The sequence below is a fragment of the Aethalodelphis obliquidens genome, unplaced genomic scaffold, assembly GCF_003676395.1.
Source record: "Aethalodelphis obliquidens isolate GAN/ISIS:26980383/991018 unplaced genomic scaffold, ASM367639v1 scaffold50, whole genome shotgun sequence".
Taxonomy (NCBI): Eukaryota; Metazoa; Chordata; class Mammalia; order Artiodactyla; family Delphinidae; genus Aethalodelphis; species Aethalodelphis obliquidens.
Window position 1 is genome coordinate 12,159,251 of NW_020837994.1, and position 23,752 is coordinate 12,183,002.

General features: G+C 41.2%; 1 protein-coding gene across 7 annotated transcripts in view; it reads right to left on the reverse strand.

Annotated features, from left to right (window-relative positions):
* LOC113607846 (synaptotagmin-like protein 2) overlaps positions 1–23,752 on the reverse strand; it is a 100,845-nt gene that overhangs the window by 63,641 nt on the left and 13,452 nt on the right. The window contains exon 1 of one of the 7 annotated variants that reach the window (XM_027083568.1): positions 18,770–18,859. The exons of the other annotated variants lie outside the window; for them this stretch is intronic. The gene's annotated coding sequence lies outside the window, so the exon portion shown is untranslated. Of the gene's footprint in view, positions 1–18,769; positions 18,860–23,752 lie in introns of those variants that run through there. 7 annotated transcript variants of the gene reach the window in all.

A 23,752-nucleotide genomic window follows, 5' to 3' on the forward strand; every position in this document is an offset into this window, starting at 1 on the left:
GCTTCTTGAGAGGAAAGAACAATTGTCTTGTGACTGGTTCAAAGTAGTTTCTCAAAAACAACCTGAGTTGAATGAATAAATGAAATGAATCTAGGAAGAAGTGAACAAATGAAAAAATATAGATGGAATAAGAAAGAATAATTTATCCAATAAGTTTCTGTTTTATTTTTTCACAGGGGAACAACTGAAAGTCAAAATTGACAGGCACCGCAAGATACAAAGCTTTCACTTTTGTGAGGATTTTTCCAAAAGTGGAAGAAATTTTTCTACTTCAGTCACCGCCTTCAGCCCCGGGGCTGATGCAACTGACAGGTAACATTTCCCATAGACTGACTTGGTGATCTCAAACTAAGGATGAAGAAAGTGCAGAGAAGGAAAGACTACTCATATGTGAAAATGCTCCCTACACCTTAATCTCCTCTTCAAACCTAATGATAATGTCTCTGGATTTCTAGAAAAGCTCACCTTCTGCCATTCCTAGGCAAGTTTAGACTTATGGTACCTACAGGAATCAAAGAGTTTAATCAAGTCCCAGTCAAGGGTAAGATAATGGGCCACGTGAAGAAGACAGTATCACACACAACCTACCTTCGTACAAGTACTATGTCAAGTACTAATAAAGGAGGCACAAACCAAGTGTCAGGGGCCACAGGGATTTAGGAAGGAGATCAAATGATGAGAGCCTTGGAGGCTGAGAAGAAGGGAGCGGGCATTCTGGGCAAGTGCACTAGCCGTGAAACCATGAAGGTAGGGTGTTCAAAAAGAAGGCTGGTAACTGGAGTGTAGGGTACAAGTGGGGAAACAGTGTCTGGGGTCAGACCCTGAGGGGCCTGAAATGCCAAGAGAGGGAACTGGAACTGGAATTTTTTACATTTTTCAGTCTCGATAAATGTGCCTGAACTACCCTTTTAATCTGTATTGTCTTGGAATATCAGGATTTCAAAAGATAAAAACAGTGAAGAGAAAGGAGCTGGGGAAATGGGTGGCTGAAAATTCGTATTAATCTTCACACTTGGGCTGACATCTCAAATCTAAAAAAAAGGATGACAACCTATGAAAGGGATGACTTACAACACATCCAGAAGCTTTAAGACAGTATGACAAGGTTCATCGGACATCGCACGGAGCTGCTGTAAAAGCCAACACAGTTATGGGCTCTTATTGGTTACACACCTTGGGAAGCACCTGGAGCCCTGCCTCAGTTCAAAATGCCAGACGGAAACTTCCTCTCCCTTTGCCATACCAGCATACACCACAGATCTCAACTCTGGAAGAGATTAGGTTGTATGTCCCAAACGTTGGAATAGTGTACACTGTCTCTGCCCTTAGAGAACTTATATTCCAGAAAGGAAGACAGATATTGAACAAGCCTGAGAAGTCCTACAAAACAGAAGAGCAGGGTGCCTTAAAACTTTTAACCAGGAGGCTTATAACGTAGTTTCGGGGGGCCAGGGAAGGCTTCCTTGAAGAACTATGATCTCTGTCAACGGTCAACTCTACAGTGATATCTAAATTGGGAGTTCTACCACTTTAATCAAACTTATCATTGCTTGTATCAAAATACGGCCGATGAGCAGCAGATTCCCAGACATTGCTTAAGACCCACTGAATCAAGATCTTCAGGGACAAGGCCCAGGAATCTGCATTTTCTAAAATGTTCCCACAGGATGCAGATGTTTGGCCAGGTTTGGCAATCACAGCTATAAAGGATTCCCAGTAGGTCAGAAATGGCTGACGACTGGTTAAAGAGTACAGCAAAATTAAGCATGTTCATTTGTACATCAATTGTTTTCCAGCTGTAACAAGAGCAAACGCAAAAATGAAGTAATGGCTGAATCATGGAGTCATAACCAGTTCTTTGTGCAGATGAGGAAGCTGAGACACAGAGGGGTTAGACCAACTGCTTAACGTCACACAGCTACCTAATGTGAGAGCTGGGACACTCAGAGGAGACCTCCTTTATCTTCCGGGACAGATACAGATTCAACCCACATAAGGATTTGCAAACGGGCTAATAAAATGGGTTGAGATACATTTCCCAGCACCCCTGAAACCAGCACATTGATGATAACAACAGGCATTGCAGATGAATTCTAGATTTAATTATTTTCTAGGTTTCAAATTCAGAGGAAGGGAGTGGAAGAACCAGCTGATTTATTAACCAGGCTGGAATTAAACCCAGGATCGTAAAGTTAACTGAACTGTAGCAATCCTCAGCTCTGACTTTAAAAGGACGACATAAACCCTCACTTTTGGTACAATCATGTACATTCCTACTCAGCCTGGCAGTGAGGGACTCTCTCCAAAGGTACAAACTCAGGGGTTCCCAAACCTGGCTGTATATTAGCATCACCTGAAAAACCTTAAAAAAAATATATCCGTGCCTAGGCCTCTTTGCCTTCCTTCCACCCCGTGCCAGTGATTCTGATTTAACTGGTCTGTGGTCAGACCTTACCCGAGATATTTTTTTTAAGCTACTCAGGGGGTTTGAATGTGCAGCCAGCACTGAGGTCACTGAACTCACTGGTCCTCTCCTCTTTCTGGCCCCTGCTCAAATTTAAGACCTAGGGTGAGGCAAGCAAGATGCCCAGGGCCCAAAATTCAAGGAGGCAAGGTTGTGTGAGCACAGCACACTGCACTGCAGCACCCTGAGAGTGAGACCTCCTTACCAGTCAGGCACCCAGGCACACGACGTAAGCAGATGCTCACTTGCAGGGCATGGCAAGTGCAGTGCCAGTGCTTGTGTGCCCTTTTCTCCATAGATTTGTGCCCTGGGTGCCTTATGTGCCTCACCCTTGGCCCAGACCTGCTCAAATCTCTCTGGTCAGACCATTAATTATCCCATCAAAGATACATCAAGTTCTTTTTTTTTTTTTAATTGAATGTATTACTAATACTATTATGATTATCATTCAGTAACATATATTTTCTTTGTTAAAAAAAAAAAAATGTTTGAAAATCACAAAATCATAAAAGATATAAAGTAAGTGACCTCTTTTTCTCTCACACTTACCAACTTCATTTCAGAGAAGTAATCATTGTTTTACACTGTATTATATGTCAATTCAGGCATTTTCTATGCAGATACTCATATCACATATCTCAACAAAAAAAGTGGATATTGTTTCTGTGACTTGGGTTTTAAAAATTTAATAATACTCTTTCAATGTTTTTGTTTCTATGTTAGAATAGATAGATGGGTGCCATTTTTCTTTAATTTTTCCTTTTTTTATTTTGAAATAAATTAAAAAATTAATTTTAAGCTCATAAAAAACTGCAAGAATGGCACAAAGACTGTCTATATACTCTGCATACATTATATTAGTTTGAAAGTGCTGCTATAACAAAATGCCAAAAAAAAAGGGCGACTTCAACAGTAGAAATGTATTTTCTCATAGTTCTGGAGGCTACAAGTCCAAGATCAAGGTGTCAGAGGGTTTCATTTCTTCTGAGTCTTTTTCCTTGTCTTGAAGATGGCCACCTTCCCACGATGTTCTCACATAGTCTTTCCTCTATGAAATACCACCCTAGTGTAAGACATATCATGTTCCTAACTGTGTGCAAGGTCTTTCTTGCTCCTCTCCAAGAGACACTTGTTTTTTGTTTTTTTCTTTTTTTGCGGTACGCGGGCCTCTCACTGTTGTGGCCTCTCCCGTTGCGGAGCACAGGCTCCGGACGCGCAGGCTCAGTAGCCATGGCTCACAGGCCCAGCCGCTCTGCGGCATGTGGGATCTTCCCGGACCGTGGCACGAACCCGTGTCCCCTGCATCGGCAGGTGGACTCTCAACCACTGTGCCACCAGGGAAGCCTGAGACACGTTTTGAAATGGATACAGGTGAATAATGCCGACCACATGCATTAACTATATACCCCTTGACGTAAGAGGCTGCTGTGATGGCGCAGGACACTCTGGTTTTAGGGTCAAAAGATGCTTGGAAGGGGACTGATCTTTCATTAGTTCTTTGGCAGTTCCCCTACGGGTTCTGGGTTTGTTTCTTGGTCTGTGCTACATAGCCAGTAAGGCCTACCTTACAGGGTTACCGTGAGGATGACGCTGGGCTGTAGGTTAAATGGTCTGGGACGTAGTAAAGGCTTCATAAACACCAGCTGACAATAAATCTTCAACATGTCACCAACTCAATCACCTTTCTAGGCTACCTTGAGGTTGGAATGTTACTGCTGCTGCTTTTTCTATTTTCTTCATTAGACTTGTCTCCCTCTTCTAACCTCCCACCCTATTGTAAGGAGTCAAATTCCTGGTTTCTGCAAACACCCCCATCCCCAGAGGCCTTTGAGTAGATAAAAAAAATCTAAATTGGGGGTTGGGATTTGGCAGTAGAGAGGGTGGGTAGGAGGATCCCATTTTGAAATTTTACCAAAATTCTTCTAAACCTTCTCGTCTTAGGCCTGGACCTCCGCTTTAGAAAATCAAGAGCCAAGAGCCTGACAGTTTGGTCTCTGGTTCTACATTAACAGCCCTTCTCTGATTCTTCTTCCTCTAGAGGTGGGCAGCGAGGTGCCTCGGCATCCCCGTGTCCTCAGCACCTAGTACGGTGCCTGACTTACAACAGGTGCCTCATTGATTGAATAAAGAGAAGAACAAAGAGATTGCAGGGACAAAAAGCTTTGTCAAGTTACCTTCCATAGATGTGTTTGTTAACCCTCTGGTAGGCAGAATAAGGGTCCTCCAAAGATGACCACATCCTAACTCCTGGAACTTGTGAATGCGGTAAACGGTAAAAGGGACGTTACATATGTGATTAAGGATATCGTGATAGGGAAATTATCCCGGATTATTTCAGCAGATCCAATGGAATCACAAGGTCCTCATAAGGATGCAAGATGGTCTAAAAGAGAGAGAGGAGATGTGAGGACGAAGACAGGTTGGAGTGATGAGCTTTGAAGATGGAGTAAGGGACCATAAGCCAAGGAATGCAGACAGCCTCTAACAGCTGGAAGGGGAAAGGAAACATTCTCCCACCAGAGCCTCCAGCAGGAACTCAGCTATGCCAACTCCTTGATTGTATCCTGTAAGACTCATTTCGGATTTCTGACCTCCAGAACTGTAAGATAATAAATTTGTGTTGTTTCAAGCCACTAAGTTTGTGGTAATTTGCACTGCAGTAATAGGAAACTAATACAGCCTGAGGATAGATAATGTGCCTTATTCACCTCTGAACCCCCAGTTTGCTGCCTGGAACTCTGTTGACTAAATACATCTTTAAAAGCAACACTGACAGTGGATGCTTTCCTCTCCTTGCCATATAGCCAATCAGTTTCCAGGTTCGGTTGACTGAACCTCTGCACTCTCCCTCCAATTCAACCCCTTCTCTCCTTTTCTACCACTCATTTAGAAGGGAACATGAACTGAACGTGGCTTCTTCACTTCCTGGTTCACCCTCACTTCTGGTTACCGTATACAGTCCAGCTAGACTCATACTCCAAAGCCCCACTTCGAGCATGCCATACTCAATTTAAAAACCTTCCCTAGCTCTTCCCTGATGGCAAAGTAAATCCAAATTCCTAGTACTGACATACTTCTCATCCCAAGCTCCCTATCTAATCTTATTTTCCACGGACCCTTTCTCACCCCGTGAATTCCAGCCAAATCACTCCTCAATATCAGCTCTACACTATCATCACCAGACCTCTGTTCTTGTTGTTGTCATCACCTAGGATGTCTTTCCCTTATTTCTGCACACATCCAAACCTTACCAATCACTCAAGCCCCAGCTTAAATGACACCTCCTCCATGAAGCTGCTCCTGCAGCCCCCTGCCCCTCAAAAATATCCCTTCCACAAGCTAGCAATAATTACTTCTTTCACTGAGCCCTCATAGGCTCTTATCTGTACATCTGTCATCTGAAGTAGGAAAGAGCACAGGCTCCAGAGTCAGACGTGGGTACAATTTGACCCTCTTGTGCAAGTTACTTAGCTTCTCTGAGCCTCAGCCTTCTCATCTGTAAAATGGGCATCATACCTGTCTTACTGGGTTGTTGAGAAGATTTAAGCTCATATATAAGTGCCCAACACAATGAGCATTCAACAATTACATAAACATTACAGAAACTTATAAACATATCAAATTCCCACTTCTAGACTCTTTAAGGGAAAGATTTATGTCCACTTCATTTTTGTAGCCACACACACAGTAATAGTAATAGCCACACCTTGCACATAGTAATAGTAAAAAAAAAAAAACAAAACTCTTAAATATTAAGTAACTCACTGAAGTGTTGGGAGTATCTCCTCAGGCTTCCTGTTCTGTGAATAGTAAGGATGGCCTCATTTTTCTCTATTTAAGAGAGAAGGGGAGAAGTATTCTGGTTCTCTTTCGGATCATCTGTGTTAGACAGAATTCTTAAGACAGAAATTTTGTAAGACCTACTCTCTTTGGTTAATGCCTCTCAACTACTCTTCAACCCTACCAACGATTTTAAATGAGTACTGTTTTCATTAGCATAAGTTATACATTGTTATTTTAATGTCACTGAGTTCTAGATCAGAAAGTAGCTGTTATTCCGGAGCCAGCGGGACAAAGTTCACTTTTACTCTATCATGTCTAGAAATCCCATGCTGGACATGATCCTTCTTTCCTCAGTTGGGTATGCAACAGTTAACTTCCTTTAAAGGCATTCTTTAAACCACTTTTATGCTAGAGGAGAAACTTGGCCCTTTATTTCTCAATCTAGTTGGCAGCATCATGAGGAGGAAAGAACATGAGATTTAAAGTCATATGATCTGGTTTGAAAACGAGTCACCCACTGACTAGCTTGGTGACCACGAACATAGCACTTACTTGAGTCTCCATTTCCTCCTTTCTAAAACTGATTCTAACCACTGCCCACCTCCCTTGCTGAATTACTACAGGGGGCCAATGAGACCACACATGGAAAGACAGTTTGTGAACTGCAAAAATGCTTTACAGCTATATTTATCCATTTACCTTCTAACACAGCGTGAGCTCCAAAAAGACACCCATAAGATTAGATAGGAGTAAGGGTTCACAAAACACTCCAGAAGAAATGAAGAATACTTTCACCTCACCTGCCTTCATATAGTCCGTGACCCACAATAGAGAGGTAGTATTGTAACTGTAGATGTCAAATAACCACAGGCAAGTTCCCTTCACAGGATTCTTAAGGAATATCTGACTTGATATCTGTAGAGTGTTCCAAGGTGACAGTCCTGAATGAAAGGTGCTACTCAGTGTACTAGGATGCAATTAGTCAGAACTCTACCCAGGCATCGTGTCAGACTCTACATACATGGCATCCCTGAATCTTCAAAACCCCACAATCCTTTGAGGTATTTGCTGTAATCCAGAAGGACCTTCACTGTGATTGAGAAGGTATGAGACCAACCACATAGGTATGTGAAGGTATGAGACCAACCACATCTAAGACAGCACTTAACATTAATTAGCACTTAATATTAGTTAGTGCTTAACATTTTAAAAAAAAGGGCAGCAGCCATCTCAACTCCAGTCTAGTTTTCCCCATACTCTCGTCCCTTATTTCCCAGGACAGGCTGACTCAGACTCAGTACAATGCCTCACTGAAGGGTAAAAGCCCTAATGAGCAAATCTCATGAAAAATTCAGCTGGTCTTTTGGAGAAAAACAGCTGGAGCTGACCTTAAGAATTCCACTAATTCCCCCTACCACACAGCCTAAAAATAGTCAAAGAGCATTTCTAGCTCGTGATGGCCTTTCCTTTAAAGGACATGATATGCAAAAAAGGCATGCTGGGGTCATTGGCCCAAATCATGCAGTCCCCATGATAAATCTTTGGCTAAATGTTCCTATGAGAATCTGCCTTCACAAGGTCAACACTGGAATTTCATCGTGAAGGCTCCCCTCTGCCCTACTCCCCAGGCACCACTGGGTCTATACAAAGATGTACATTATCAGCCACTGACTAGCTGTGTGGCCACGAGTACGTCAATTTCCATTCTTCGGCCTCAGTTTCCAAATCTGTCAAATGAAATGCTAGACTCTGACCTCTAAGGTCTCCTTCTGGTGTAAGACTCCCTGGGAGGTCCATTCAACGGCTCCTCATTGCTTTCAGGATAAAAGTCAAACCCCTCAGTGTTCCATGGGCCCCTCCAGATCTGGCCCCTGCCTTCCCTTCCATTTTCCCCAACATCATACCCTGATGGTCCTTAAATTTACCTCTGACACTTCTGTGCCTTTGGAACACAGAACTCCCTCTGCCTGTAATGCCCTTTCCCAGCTTCTTAGACTTCTCTTCATCTTTCAAGTCACAGTCCAGTTGTCACCTCCTCTGAGAAGGTGAGTCTAGCCCTTTCCTCACAAGTTGGCTACAGTCTTCTCCTCTGTGGTCTCACAGGACTGTATGATATAGCAACTGCCTGCTGACTTGTCAGTCTCCCTTACAAGGACCCTGGGTGCTCCCGAAGGTAGAGACATCGTGTCCATCTCCTCTGTATTCCCACTACCTGACCCTGTGCCTGCCATATAGTGTTTGCTGACACTGGACCAAATTCCACTGAAGTACCACATGCATTTTAAAGCGTTGTTACAAAGGACCAGAAATTGATTTTTTTAAAGGAATGTTTTCTCTATTCAAAAAGCAAGAAAGTAAACTATCTGCAAGGCTTTGCCTTATTAGGAAAAAATATATATAGCGGTTTGGAATTGTGACATAATCTTCGTGGAGATGAAAAATATACACTACATGTGTTTCTGAGAAACCTCTCTTTAAACTAACTGAACCACAGTTTTTTTAAAAGGAGATTCAAATTTAGAAATGATGTCCAACTTGGTGGGTTTTGGTTTGGGGTGGGGTTTAAAAAAATTTTTTTTTTAGCAAGAGGAAGGAAAATCTCCAAAAGAGATAAATTATACACTAAGCCTTCTGAAAATTCTCGGCCAGACCCTGGAAAAATCAGATGAAAGGATGTGATTTTGTATAGAAAAGCAAAATGCCTTATTAATAATATTGAAAGGTATGTATGTGTGTTATAAAAGATAAAAACTAAGTTAATGAAATTAATAGGTAGAACTTGGATTTGACGGAAACGTTGGAGAAGAAACAGACATTTTATCTTCCTTCAATACCTTCTTCCATCTTTACACACATTACCTCTACACCATAAGGCGAACCAGCAAAGTAGGCAGTATTGTCTGTGTTTCACAGATGAGGAAATTGAAGTTCATGGCGGTTAAGGGACTTGCCTAAACATATCTTGCCTCTAAGCTACAGAGTTGGAATATGAACCCAGGTCTGCCTGGCTCCAAAGTGCTGTCCGACACACCAGGAAGAGAGTGGTAAAAGTGGAAGGAAGGGCCAGGCACACAGGTTCCTATGAAGGAACTCAAAGATGCAAAGAGGAGCTGCGTTTCCCTCAATGCCCACACACCCAAGACACTGAGCTTTGCAGTACAGAATGTTGTTAAGCCTGACGTGTAATGCAACTAGTTACAAAGGGATTTTTATACTTTATATGATCCAGTTTATCAGCATATATAAATAAACTCCTAAAGTGTGGACAGCAGGCAGGGAGTATGATGATCCAGCATTAGCAAATCTTTTTTTTCCCTAAGCCCTCCTGAACTACAAAAATTCTTGCACTGGGCTTCCCTGGTGGCGCAGTGGTTGACAGTCCGCCTGCCGATGCAGGGGACACGGGTTCGTGCCCCGGTCCAGGAAGATCCCACATGCCGCGGAGCGGCTGGGCCCGTGAGCCATGGCCGCTGAGCCTGCGCGTCCAGGCTCCGCAACGGGAGAGGCCACACAGTGGGAGGCCCGCATACCGCAAAAAAAAAAAAAAAAATCCTTGCACTGATCCGAGAAAGAGCTTTATAGTGTCAGTCAACACTTAAGATACCCTCCAAAGGCAGGAAAAAATGATCACTGATACTTCACTATTCAGAGTCAGCCTGGAGGAATAGCTGAAAACCAGTTCTTTCTCTGCTGCTAATGACTGAAACTTTTGGTGGTTTCACTTACCTCCCTGGGTGATCTCACCTATAAAATGAGGCATTTGATCTCTGATCTCTCAGATATCTTCCAATTGTATAAGTTTTTTTCCTCATGAGCGTAAAATCAAATGATCAAAGTAAATTCCAACACCACTACCCAGCTAGCTGAGGGAGCAAGAGATGTAGAGGAAGAATATTGGAAGAAAAAAAAAAAGTCATCCTTCTGCCCAGTGCAAAATGTCTTTTTGGGGAAAAAAAAAATCTTTCATAAGATATAGCTATATTGAAGGAGAGAATGATAACTAGTAAAATAGGGTATAAAAACTGACAAAAGTCGTCCTTCCCTTCTTTGTGCCCCTCTGTCCTCCTTTCCTCTCTCATTCAGAGTGTTCCCTGTTTGGGACTGGGTGAGGCACTACAGATACAACTATTAAGTAGTAAGACCTGGTTCCTGCTGTCAAGAAGATTTGGCTCCCAGCAATAATAACAGCTCCCTTTTGTACAAGGTTGGGGGTTTACACTATACTCTGGCATATGCGCTCTTCACAACAACCTTGGGAGGGCAGGAGGGCAGGTAGGAACAAGTATCATCATAATCCTTCTTTCACTGATGTGAAAGCTGAGGTTCAGCAAGGTCAAGTGGCTTGTCCAAGGTCACACAGCTGCTAAGTGACAGAGCTGGGCAGACAACACATCTGCAGAGGAGGAAAAGGACTACAGACAAAGGGGTATATTTGTGACAACTGTGTGACGAGTGGGGAAGTGAAGAGATGAGGGCAAGAACTGGGAAGTGGTGAAACTTGAGTGGAGCCTTGACTATGGGATAAGATTTAGACAATTCACAACCTATACTCACTGAATTCAAGGCAGAAGACAGCATAACACTACTTTAGAGAGGGTGGAGTGCAGAAAAAACAAAAGGATGTCTATACTTATACACACACAGAAGCACACTGTCTTTCATTTAAGAAGTGGACATTCTTTAGCCACCATCAGTAATCAGCGTGTGTGTGCTCTGAGTATTTTTCTCAGGAGCAGAAATGGGTGGCTCTGAGCCTTTTCCCTTGGCACTCGCAGTGGGCATCGGGGAAAGGGCCATGTGGCGTTAGGGGCATGGGATCTGTACCCAATGAGCCAGGGTGAAAATCCTTGAACTTGGCACTCTTGACCATTACAATAACTACCTGAGCGAACTGGCCTTCTCAGTCAGGTATTCTTCTCTGTGAGGGAGACTAGTCACATGCTTGCTTGTACAGCCAGCCTACCTTCCCAAACTGCATTCATTGCTACCTAGGCTCAAGAATGTAATTAATGAGCAACCTGGACGCGGTCCTGAAGTGGGAAGCAAGAGGAGGAGAATGTCTGAGAAAGATTTCAAGGTGATGATAGAGCCTCAAAATTACCTAAGTGTGTAATAACACAGGCCCAGGCTCTGTATATCAGAGAGAGTGGGATTTAAGTCAAAAAACAGGAATTGGGGAGATTGTGGATTCAGGATAAAGGTCCTTGAGAGGGGAGACTTTGGACACAAAGAAGAGTGAGATTAAAGTTAAACCACAGACCTATTTGGGGTAGGGATTTAGGGGACAGGAATTCTACAGTTTACTCTTTGTAGAATTGTAGATCTTATTTCTTACTAGTAAGACTTTAGTCAATCCTCCAGAATTCTGATTCCAATTTTATTTCATCAGGTAACATTTCAAACAATACCTATTTCATCAAGGGCTCTGAGATGGAATTCACAGGTGTAATTCACACAATAGAGGATATTAAACAAATCCCCTCTCATCTCCAACCCTAAGCAACTGGAAAGCAGTGGGGATGGGATGGAGGCTGGGACTCTATGATGATGGTACCCAGGAAACGGTTTTGGAGTTTTGACTTGAAGCTGAAAGTGACTCTTTTCCAATCAGAGGGAATTTAAACCTTCTCTGCCATCACATGAACCCAGTACTATTTGCAGAGTGGATACAATGACCAAAGACAAACAGAGCTCCAAACTGGACAGCAGAACCAGTGCCAGCATCTTTTCAGCCTTTCTGGCATCTTGAGGAGCTCATCAGAAGGCGGCAGAGCCTTCCACAGACATCTACCAGTGGAGTCTTGAAGACTTGTCCTTGAGCAAGTGCCGAGTAATGACTAAGCTTAGTGAGGAGGAACAAGAATAGACACACATATACTCTATCTACCTACCTATCCACCTATCTAAAATATAGTGTGTATATATACAGATATTTTCAAATATATATACACATTTGAATATAACAGCATTTGTATACATGAATATATGCTATAAATATATATATACACATATATATATTTACTTCTCAATCATTTGCAACCAATTTATGAAATCCTGAGAACTCCTCATCCTATTGTTATATAAAGAAAACTGTTGCTAAGTGACTATAAAGCCAGGATTCTGATGCCCAGGTAGGGGGTAAAATCAGGCACCTCTCCCCAGTAAAACAACGTCCTAACAAGGCTTATTTTGGTTCAGATGTAGTTGGGGTTTTTTTGTTTGTTTTCGGGGAGATTAGCAGGATTATATGTGAAGTTACTGCTGTTGTAAGTAACTATGAAGACCCACCATGTTAGAAGACGTACATACACTGTAAGGAAAGTATCATTATCATTCCTATTTTACAGAAGAGGAACTGGGCTCAGAGGAGTGGAGAAACTTCACCCCCGTCTGTCTTCTTAAATACTAATTCACACACAGATATGGGTATATGTGTGTATTGTATAGATAACAGTTACCTTCTACAAACTGATAATAGAATTTCAAGTTTTCATTTCAAAAACTACAAACAGGGCTTCCCTGGTGGCGCAGTGGTTGAGAGTCCGCCTGCTGATGCAGGGGACACGGGTTCGTGCCTCGGTCCAGGAAGATCCCACATGCCGTGGAGTGGCTGGGCCCGTGAGCCATGGCCGCTGAGTCTGCGCGTCCGGAGCCTGTGCTCCGCAACGGGAGAGGCCACGGCAGTGAGAGCCCCGACCACCGCAAAAAAAAAAAAAAAAAAAAAACCCTACAAACATATGGGTCAGGTAATTCTTATAAATTCTTATTATACTGTTTTTTTTCCTAGCGGAGGTAGATCTTAAATAAATGGTCAAGCTATAATGGAAAGCTGAAAATATTTAGGTAAATCAATCTTACCCATAACTTTGATTACAGAAGAAGATGAGCACTCATTTTATAAATTCTTAATCAATGAAGACTGATCAATAAATACCTCCTAAGGACATCTGTGTGAGAGAGACTTGTCAGGTACGTTACACTTCAGAGGAGGGCTGTGATTGTGGAAAACCCAAATGTACTGGAAAAAGAACACTGTCATGGGAATTAAGGTCAATCTCTCTCCCAGCTCAGACACTCCTGACCTATGTGATGTTGGGCAAGTCACTTAACCTTCTGGGTCTTTGTTCACCTCATTTGCAAAATAATGGCACTGAAAAAGATGATCTTTCTTTTCCAAAGAGGGATCTCATAGAGCCAGCAATAAAATGCTCTGATTCATACTGGCGAGAAGAGCAAAATTCAGACCACAGCAGAATTTGGCTACAATAGGCCACGGCCCCAAAACTCACGAGAACACTTTTCATCTCAAAGCCCAGAATGACGCCATCCCAATCTGGCAGGAGCAAGTTAACATAGTCATTCAGTTGTGTTCAGGCTCCTCTAAAGAGTAAGATATTTTACAACCGAATTAAATAGCCCTTATTCTTGACAGTAAATAGCAAACTAGGCAAAATTCGTTATTATTGACTAATAATAACTATAAGAATGTCAAAGGCTTAGGCAGCACTTACCATATGACAGGCATTGTTCTAAACACTTTATATCATTAATTCATTAATTTCTCACAACTATATGCCAACGTAAGCATTTTACAGATAAGGAAACAGAAAGACTAAGTAACTTAGTAAGTGGCAGTGAAGGACTCTACTCAGCTGTTCAGCACCAGTGTCCACACGCTTGACCTCCATGCCACCCTGCCCCTCTTGGACAACCGTGTCACCCTCTAGATGCCTGGATTGTAGCCTTATAAGTCTTTGGCTCTTCCTGCCCCTTTCTCTCTGACCCTCGCGGACTCTCCGGCTTGTTTCATTTTCTAGTCTCTGGCAGATTCTGCCCACAGGTTTCCTCGGACTGAACTTTCAGAAGCAGCCCAAGGACAGGAGGAGCCAGAAGGCCTCCAGCAGCCTAGTGGACGCTATTCAGCCACAACAGCCATGGGTCATGTGTCCCAGAGCAAACTTCTTGGTGACCTGACACAGAGTCCTAAAATCAGCCTTCACAAGGTAACTGAAAATTCATCTTTCTGAAACCCAGGGAGAACTCTCACCTTCACCAAGAGACAAGTCAGAGGAGAAAAGAAACATTTCCCCAGGAAAAGCATTTAATGAACTCAGATAAATTAAGACTAAACTTTGTAAAAGTTTAATGGTAGAGATGGTGCAACACAATGGTCTGAAAATAGAGCTTGGGCTTTAAGGGCAGGCTTAACCACCACATGCCTCAAATTCCTTCTGCCTTATTCGTCCATTTGGAAGGCCAAAGCCACCAAGAAGAAAAAAGGAGTGTGGTGAACCTCATGAATGCGTTGCAAAAAGGAATTAAGTAAATTAATAGAGATGTGAAGAAAAAACATCTTATCTAAAGATATGATATTCTCTGCCTGATTTTTTTTTTTTTCATCTTAGATACAAGAGAAGAAAAAAGAATGAAAGAAAACACTGAGGAGATCAAAGAGAACTAGTCAGCCTGCAATGCTCTTTCACTTCAAATTCTGGGTCCATAATTATATTATTCCCCAAAATAATAGCTTTCAAATGCCACCACTATAGGCTGAGATACAAGGGAAATAAATGATATCATCATGGGGTTTCACTTTATTACTTGTTCATTGTATTACATTCATGTACCTCAGAAGCATAGAAAACTACCATCCTTCAACATTCATTTAAAAAAGAATTATACAAAAAAACCCCACCACCTTAAATTTTAGTGTTTCATTTCTTCCCACAATCCCACAGAGCTCGTAGGGGGAAAATGTTTCCATCATCTACATTTACAAACTTGTTTCTATCAGCCCTTGGAATCTCTAGTTACTCACATCACAGCCTTCTGCCTGCTACAACACACCCGTATTTGCATGTATTTAATGCAGTATCTTCTTATTTGGGTGTTACTTCTTACTTGGATCAATCAGAAGAGGTTTCAAGGTAGGGAGGAAAGAAGTAGGAGGTGAGAAAAGGGCAATTTGAGTCAAGAGAAATCCCACACCCACTCCACATTGAAATCACAGCTATATACGATGTATGGTCCCCGCTAAAGGGAAAAGCACCTGGGGGCCCCTAAAAGCTAGAAGGCAAAACACCAATGAGGTCTATTCTGTGGGACTCAGTCTCACCTGAGGACAGAGGCTTCTGTAATTCTGAACAAAACTCAAATGAAATGACATATGCTAATAACAGAGGGGATAGAACAGACTTTCAGTATGGGCTCAAACTAACAACACAGCTCATTTGAGGGCAGATGGAAATAACCCCCCTTCACGGATGTAAAACAGAAGGAAAAGTGGGATTTCAACTTTCCCCTTAACTAGCTTTTATCTGGCAAATGTCTAATATCGTCCTAGGAGTCAAAGTCCTTGTCTACCAGTCTTATAAAAAGAAAAGAAGATTTTTTAATTAACTTTTTAAATTGAAGTACAGTTGATTTACAATGTTGTACCAATCTCTCTTGTACAGCAAAGTGACTCAGTTATACATATATATATATATATATATATATATACACACACACACACATTCTTTTTCTCTTAATATTCTTTTCCATTATGGTTTATCCCATGAGACTGGATATAGTTCCCTGTGCTATACAGTAGGACCTTATTATTTATCCATTCTAAGGGTAATAGTTTGCATCTACCAACCCCAAACTCCCAGTCCATCCCTCTCCCTTCCCTCCTCCCCCTTGGCAACCACAGGTCTGATCTCTATGTCTGTGAATCTGTTTCTGCTTTGTAGATAGGTTTATTTGTGCCATATTTTAGATTCCACATATAAATGATATCATATGGTATTTGTCTTTCTCTTTCTGACTTACTTAGTATGATAATCTCTAGTTGCATCCATGTTGCTGCAAATGGCATTATTTCATTCTTTTTTAAGGCTGAGTAGTATTCCACTATATATATGTACCACATCTTCTTTACCCATTCATCTGTCGATGGACATTTAGGTTGTTTCCATGTTTTGGCTACCGTGAATAGTGCTGCTATGAACATAGGAGTGCATGTTTCTTTTTGAATTAAGTTTTGTCTGGGTGTATGCCCAGGAGTGGGATTGCTGGATCATATGGTAAATCTATTTTTAGTTTTCTGAGGAACATCATACTGTTTTCCATAGTGGCTGCACCAACTTACATTCCCACCAACCGTGCAGGAGGGTTCCATTTTCTCCACACCCTCCTCAGCATTTGTTATTCGTAGACTTTTTAATTATGGCCATTCTGACTGGTGTGAGGTGATACCTCATTGCAGTTTTGATTTGCATTTCTCTACTGATTAGTGGTGTTGAGCATCTTTTCATCTGCCTACTGGCCATCTGTATGTCTTCTTTGGAGAAATGTCTATTACAGTCTTCTGCCCATTTTTTATTGGGTTGTTTTTTTTTGTTGAATTGTATGAGCTGTTTGTATATTTTGGAGATTAAGCTCTTGTTGGTCGCATCATTTGCAAATATTTTCTCCCATTGTGTAAGTTGTCTTTTCATTTTTTTTTTTATGGTTTCCTTTGCTGTGCAAAAGCTTATAAGTTTGATTAGGTCCCATTTTTCAATTTTTGTCTTTAAGGAAGAGCAGATTTGCAAACAATTTTTGCAGAAAATTCTTCTATTCTTCTGTTTCCAAAATAATTCCAAAGGCTGACTGGTGAGATTTTCAATTAAATTTTTAATCATTAAATGCTACAGAAAGTCTGACTTGGTCCAGGAGAATTCAGAGTAAAACCCTGAAAATTGAGTTCTTGCGGCCTGTCAGAGTCCACAGGAGCTTAATGAGGTCCACACCCTGGACTTCCAGCTTGATTTTCCAAAGAAGCCATATACTGAGAGCCGTAGGCCACTGAAGTCGAAGAGTCAACAAAGGTAATTTTCCTTCACCTACTTCTTAGTAGAATGTAAGTCGTATAATGCTTAGCTCAAAAAAGTACTCACTGAATGACTGCTAAATGAAAGAACAAAATATCCCCATGGAAGGCACGACAGTGACTCCCACTTCATGCTCTACCTGAGGTTAGACCCAACTATGCTACATAAATAGTGTAAAAAAAAAATCTTGTTCACAGCAGCTTTATTGTAATAGTCAGAAATTAGGAATAATCCTGATGCCCTTCAAGAGGTGAAGAGTTAAACTGCAGTATATATCCATACCATGGGATACTACTAAGCAATAAAAAGAACTATAGATACACACAGCAACCTGGATGAATCTTAAGGGAATTATGCTAACTGTAAAAAAAAAGTCAATCCCAAAGGTTATATACTCTATCATTCCATCTATGTGACATTCTTGAAATGGCAAGATTATAGAAATGGAGAACAGAAGAGTGGTTGCCAGGGGTTGGGAATGGGGATAGAGTAGGCAAGAGGAAGATGGAGATGGTTGTAAAAGGAAAAAGGGAGAGATCCCTGTGGGGATGGAACTGATCGGCATCTTGATAGTGGTGGATACACGTGATAAGATTGTACAGCACTTAACACACCCAGGAGCACTCTTGTGCTCACACACGTGAGTACCTGTAATACTGAGGATATCTGAATTGTACTGATGTCATTATCCTAGTTGTGATTATTATACTATAGTTGTGCAAGATGTTACCATTGAGGGAAACCGGGTAAAGCGTACACAGGTCTCTCTGTATTATTTCTTACAACTATATAAGAATCTACAATTATCTTAAAAGTTTTTTTAAAATCTTAAGAAATCTCTCCTCTGCCACCATAAGCACCACCATCTGAGACTGAATGTTTAACACACGAAATCTTTCCTCACCACCTACATAGATCTCTCCCGCCTCTAAATGCACCGACTGTTTTTATCACATAATCAAACTCCTCTTCTTACATTAAGGACAGGTGTTTCAGGACTCTTATCTCCTTATAGGATAAAAGCTCCTGCGACAGGAGCCATGTCCTCTACCCCTTTGATACCCTCTCAGTGCCTAGCACAATGTTGAACCAAGAGCAGAGACTGAATAAAAGTGGTTTTAATAAATATGTGAATGAAGGAACGTACACATTTTCTACTCCTTATAGTAGAGCTGGGTAAACCAGTAATTCATAATCCTTTTGCTCCAATTTTCTCAACTCTGAAAGGCCTGTGAAAGCTGTGCTCCCCACCCCAGCCTTACAGGCCTACAGTGAGGTTAAAGATCACCTCCCACTGAGGCTGCAGTAGTAGCTGCATTGATTATTTGCTGTGTGATCTTGTGCCAGCTAATTTCTCTGAACCTCAGTTTTCCCATTTGTAAAATGGGGGATACTGCTTATTTTTGCAAAATGGTGGCCAATTCTTAGTAAGTTTCTGCCTTTTCAATACATAGTGTTTTATTCACGTAGCACGTTTCTCTAAAGATCGAACTTTACTTCCATTTACAATGGCAAAAGAAATGTGTGCAAAGTAAATGGAGATAGAGGATGGAGAAACGGGAGGAGACCAGTTCAAGTGGAAGCTGACAAGGGAATTTACCGGTAGTTGTTAGGACAGTGCACCACAAGTACCCCTCCCCGCAAATCACTGTGGAAGAAGGCTTACCTCGGGCATGGCCTCCTCCCCTTGGTTTCATGCCTTGGTCCTGTCCAAAGGCAGCACAGACACTAGGGCAAGACACCCCAAAAGGCTACGATCCCTAAGAATAGTGGGCTGGTGGTACTGAAGAGAAGGAGAAAGGGCTTCTGTTTAGTTTCTCTGCCAGGGAAGTATTTGTTTTCAGGGTAAGTCTACTGCTTCCTTCTCAGGGCTGGGAGTGCCTTAGTACATTCTTACCCAGAGGGTGATTAACTTTTCCCCTAAGTATGCAGCTGTCTGAAAACATATTTGCTCTGGATGTGTCACTGGGTTATGAAGAGTTCTATGAGAAACACTTTACACATGGCTGTTTCCAAGCCCAGGCAGTAGAGATACTTGCTGACCCATAAGACAGAGATGGACAAACATTGGATATAGTTCCAGGGTCCAGGTTTTAGAAGAATACACTTAGTTGGTTGGTCAGTCATTCTGAGCCCTGACTATACACCTGGCCTCAGCTAGAAACTGAGGAGGAATCATTCATGACTGTTACAGAAGAGACCCCGTCCCTTAATGGAGATCCTGGTCTAATTTTGCATATTCACACATGTTTGCTTTACTTCTACCATGATGATCTTGCATGAAACAACGGCACGTTTTGTCAAAGCCAAGGTCTTCCAAGCATATTCCCTATAACCAGCAGAAGTGTATGAAATAGAATATAAAGATATGTCCAAGTTAGACAACAAACGTATGGCATAACCCACAGGTTTCAGAGAAAAAGAAATGAATGTGCTGTCTAGAAGGATTAAAAACTTTAAAACTTTATGAGTTCTATTCTCTTCCTTATTAATGCAATGAATAATAGCATGCACTCATTAAGTAATTACTACGTGCCAGGCACTATATACTAAGCCTTTCAAAGAATCAGTTCCTTTAACCTTTAAAACAATCTCAAGAGTGATGTGCATAATATTTTTTCTATTTTATAGATGAGGAAACTTCAGCTTAGAAAGACCAAGGATATAAAACCAGGATCATCTGATTCAGAACCAGTATTCTTGATCCTCACACTAAGCTACACTGCTCTGGGCTTGTTTCACAGAGAAGGCCAAGGTTGTTATTGCTATTTCTGAGAAGAAAGTACACTTAGTATTGGTCCTTCAAACATATTAGGTGGAACCACACAAAATTGCAATATGCAAATGCTCTGATCCACAGAAATGACAATTTCACTTGGTTCAACATAATACAATATCAAGACAGAGAATGACATGTGCCTGGCCCCGGCACAGTTCCTAACTAGCTGTGAGACTTCGGGCAAATCACTAGTCTTCACTTGTCTCATCCCATAAAATGAAAAGGTTGAGCTGAATTTGTCTTTAAGTTCCCTTCCCGCTCTATAATTACAAGGGAAGGAAGAGAAGCACCATAATTCATTTGTTCAATAATTATTTCTTAAGTGGCAACTACATGCCAAACACTGTGCTTTCTCTTTCATCCTAAGTTCATCTGCATTTCAAGGACAGCCTCCCAGCAGCTTCCTCTGATCCCTGGGCTCTCACTTGTTAGATGTAAAAACCCAGCTTGAGGATTCTTGCTTGCCTTCTATTTAGGGAAACTGGCAGGTGCCACAGGATGCTAGCAGCTCCTGTCCCATCACCATTCCACAGCATAAGGGAAAACCAAATGCCCTAGAAACTACTTCGGGGTAAAGAGATAAAGTATGGCGTGGCAGCGAAATGGTACGTGTGTACAAATGTGCATCTTCCAAAACAAAGAACTCTCAGTAAGTATACTGGCTCACAGTGACCTCCAGAAAATATTCTTTTTTTCTGGTCTTTACTTGCACACCCCCTCCACCAGGAAGATAGTCATCTAGTCTTTTAAATTTAAAAAAATCCAGAAGGAAGAGACCTCAGTTTTGCTGGGTAGAGCACTTGAGCATCTAGTCACAGCGTTTGCAATGATTAAAGATTGGGAGTAGAGGATTATGGGAAAACAGCAAGCCTGTTTTGGGATTATGGGAAAACGGCAAGCCTCAAGACATTAATTCAACACTGACTGTGCTACTCAGTAGCTTTGTGAGCCTGGATTCATCATTCAACCTGCCTTTGCCTCAGTTTCCTCATCTGTAGAATAAAGACTGGGATAGACAACTTCTAAGTTCCTTTCCTATCCTAAAGGTGGACCAGCCCTTTATCATCTAAGTTTTTACCAACTAATCTGCCATCTGTTCCCTTTTACACGTCCATTGTGGACACAGCAAACAGCTGTCTTCCAACACGCCTAAAACAGCTCTTCAAATACATACTTGAAGTCTCTCATGTGTGCCCACTTCAATCCCTCTCTTCTGGCTTAAGTCGTGTGGTTAGCAAGATGTTGGGAGTAACTCATGAGGAGTCATATAGCTAAACTTTGAGCTCATAAATAAGGGAATACATGCAGCAAATAGCTGTTTGCTTTCTCAATTTCTTGAAATTGAGAAAGACCCATAACTCTCAACCTCATTCCCTGGGAATCCTACCAGCTGTTACAGGAATACAAAAGCTGCAGGAGAAGGGGATGAATAACCTTGACATGCTGACAGTCTAGCTGAGATCGAACCTACACACAGTATGTAACCGGTGAATTCTATAGGAAAGATTATTATTATGTGCTAAATTTGGGTATGTACCCAGTATGAGTCAAAAGAAGCCAGATGAGCAAGGTCCGATGTGGGGTATAGTCTGCTTCAGCGAAAGCCCGTTGTTCTATAGATTGGACTCTGAATCATTGAAAAAGACACAACTCACCAGGGAAAATGACACCAACCCAGCCTCTAACCTCTTCAAATTAGGGGTGACCCTGGGCTCTACCAATAGAGCTCCCTCAGACCCTTCTGGGATAGATCAGAAAGGGTTATCTGACAGGGCAGTGGAGGCCATTGTCAGCCACATGTCCCTTGCCCTTCTGTGTTCTATTCTCAGTCAGGGCTGCTCATTTCTCTCTTAACCTGTAGCTTAACTTAATAGTCCATTTAATGCAAGCCATCGCCAAATGGGGCTCCTATGAAATGTGTCACTTTAAGTACCTTGAAGTCTCCAGAAGGATTTTTCCTCCTCCTCAAACAACTACCTTTTAGAAACCAAATAAATAAACCAAAGAATCAAAATGATTTCACAAGAGAAGTAATCACAAAAGCTATTTGTTTGTTAATAAACTGCTACTCCACCTGCCCTGTTCCATTACAAAATACAAATACCTATAAGGAAGAAAGTAATTTGAGAACTGTTATTAATCAAATTCTGTGTTTCAGAGATAAGCAGTTTTCTATTTTCTCTTCAAGGATTTTGAATTATAAACTTTCTCCAAGAGACAGACATGGAGAAAAGTTTCAGCCACATCAAATTTTGAAAACATCCATGAAATGTAAGCTGATATATCTCATAACTGATGTTTTTATAAACCTGTCCTTAAAAATCAAGGGCATGCTCTCAACACGTTCTGTCATGGAAATTGTTCCAACAGGCAAATAAATAGGCATTTCCATGGTTAAGGCCTCACAGCTGTCATATTATTTAGTTCTGCACAAATGAAAAATCCTATTACCAAAAAAAGGTTGGAGGATCTGTGGCTGGAATCTGGCAAGCAATTGCATTTCCATTTTGTTTTGGTCAGTACGCTCCCTCAATGCAAATATGAACACCACAAAATATTTAATTAAAACTAACTATGTGGTCTGAAAAACAAGTCCAGCACAACTGGAAACATGTCCAAATGAGAAGTTAACGCTTTGCCATCTTTAATTAACGATGCTATGAAACTCATTAGAGAAAAGAGCTCACAGTTCCTCAACCCCCATGCTCCAATGACTCAAAAATGCATATTCAACTCTAAAAGACAACAGAACAAGCAATAAAACCTCCCATTTCCTCAAGGTCACAGAATAGACTTTCATATCACAAAACTCAAAAGAATCCAAATTCCCAACCGGTCATCATATTTCTCCATGAACTGGTCTCCCAGTGGGGGAACTTGAGTTTATAAAGTCTTCACTGCTTGTTTGAACTCGATTTCTACTATTTGCCTGGTATTTGAGGGAAGAAAACAACATTATGTTAGGGGGAAAAGTATGAAAAGACTCAAACATGAACTTTCATTTCTTTCTGATTAAAAATTTAAAATATTTTTTAAGGTTTATATAGACCTAAAAGAAAAGCAGAATTTCCAGAAACTGCTCCAGGAATTCATGGAAAGAGAAGCCTTTCACCCGTACTATTCTTTTAATAAATGAAGCAAAGAAATAGCAAGGACTAGATGGCCTTTCAAAATGCCTAGGTTCCCTCAAATGATTTTTGACAAGGGTGCCAAGAACACTCAATGGAAAAAGGACAGTCTTTTCGATAAATAATGCTGATAAAACTGGATATCCACATGTAAAATAATGAAGTTGGCCCTTTACCTAACACCATATACAAAAATTAACTTAAAATGGATCAAAGACCTAAAACATACAATTCTTAGAAGAAAACATAAGGCAAAAGCTTCATGACATTGGATTTGGCAGTGACTTCTCGACTATGACACCAAAGGCACAGGTAGCAAAAGAAAAAAATAAATTGGAATTCATGAAAATTTTAAAGTTTTGTGCATCAAAACACTATCAACAGAGTAAAAAGGCACCCCACAGAATGGAAAAAATGTGAAAATCACATATATCTGATAAAGAATTAATATCCAAAAGTTATAGAGAACTCCTAAAACTCAACAAAAAATCCACCCAATTAAAAATGGGCAAAAGACTTGATGTTTCTCCAAAGAAGATATACAAATGTCCAATAAGCACATGAAAAGATACCTGACATCACTAATCACTAGGGAAATGCAAATCAAAACTGCAATGAGATACCATCTCACGTCCATTAGGATGGCTACTATGAAAGAAAAAAAAAACAGAAAATAGCCAGTGTTGGCAAGGATGTGGAGAAATTAGAACCCTTGTGCAGAGTTGATGGGAGTGCAAAGTGG